We start from the raw sequence: 1,530 nt of genomic DNA on the forward strand, positions 1-1,530 counted from the left end.
AATTTTGCTCTCCGCTCACTTTTTTGAGGATAACGCCGGGTTTAAAAAAACCTGTAATACCAGCGTTGTTTGTAGGTGAGCGGTGAGCATAAACTGAGCGTTAGCAACGCACGCTTTACCGACAAAACTCGTAATCTAGCCGAAAATGTTTACATGGTCTTTGCTTTTTTTGTAAGTTATAGCAATAATACAAGTAGCACTATGCTATTTCCAAACCATTTTTTTTTTTCAAAATTAGCAATAGTTACATTGGAACACTGATATCTGTCAGTAAAAATCCCTGAATATCCCTTGACATGTATATCTTTTTTTTTAGTAGATAACCCAAAGTATTGATCTAGGCCCATTTTGGTATATTTCATGCCACCATTTCACCACCAAATGCGATCAAATAAAAAAAAGTTCACTTTTTCACAAACTTTTTCACAATTTTAGGTTTCTCACTGAAATTATTTACAAACAACTTGTGCAATTATGGCACAAATGGTTGTAAATGTTTCTCTGGGATCCCCTTTGCTCAGAAATAGCAGACATAAATGGCTTTGGCGTTGCTTTTTGGCAATTAGAAGGCTGCTAAATGCCGCTGGGCACCAAACTTGTATTATGCCCAGCATTAAAAGGGTTAATTAGGTAGCTTTTAGGGAGCTTGCAGGGTTAGTTTTAGCTTTAGTGTAGAGATCAGCCTCCCACCTGACACATCCCACCCCCTGATCCCTCCCAAACAGCTCTCCTCCCTTCCTTCACCCCACAATTGTCCCGCCATCTTAACTACTGGCAAAAAGTCTGCCAGTACTAAAATAAAAGGCTTTTTTTTTTTTTTTTTTTTAATAATTATGTAGCTCTGATGAACCCCCCTTAGCCCCTAACCTCCCTGATCTCTCCCAAACAGCTCTCTAACCCTCCCCCAGGACCCAACTACCTATTTGCCACCATCTTGGGTACTGGCAGCTGTCTGTCAGTACCCATTTTGCCCCCCCTAAAAAACTTTTTTTTTTTAAATATAATTTTTTATAGTGTAGCTGCCCCCTCAAAACCCCCCTCCCTCTCCCCCTCCCAGATCCTATGATCTTTATTCCCCCCCCCTCCCTCCTTCCCATTCATTTCCATTAGTGGCAGTGGTTGCTGCACGCATCCCAGGCACCCCAGCACACACCTGACACCCGGCGTGCACATTGCACATACAGGAACCGGATGCTTCCACCGTTTGAAACACCAGAGGACATGCCAGGAACATCCTTGGTACTTAAGGGTATTTTTTTGTAGGACATTCCTGGCACGTTCTCGATCGTTAAGGGGTTAAAGAGATATGAAACCCACATTTTTTCTTTCATGATTCAGATAGAGCATGGCATTTTAATCAACTTTCTAATTCACTCCTATTATCAATTTTTCTTCGTTCTCTTAGTATATTTATTTGAAAAAGCAGGAATCTAAGCTTACATTTCTGTCCCTTTAACTATATGCTACTTTAACCATCACTTAAGTCACTTTAATGACCTTATACGTGCACATGCATGGAATTCCCTATAA

Source organism: Bombina bombina, chromosome 2 (genome assembly GCF_027579735.1).
Source record: "Bombina bombina isolate aBomBom1 chromosome 2, aBomBom1.pri, whole genome shotgun sequence".
NCBI classification, from domain to species: domain Eukaryota; kingdom Metazoa; phylum Chordata; class Amphibia; order Anura; family Bombinatoridae; genus Bombina; species Bombina bombina.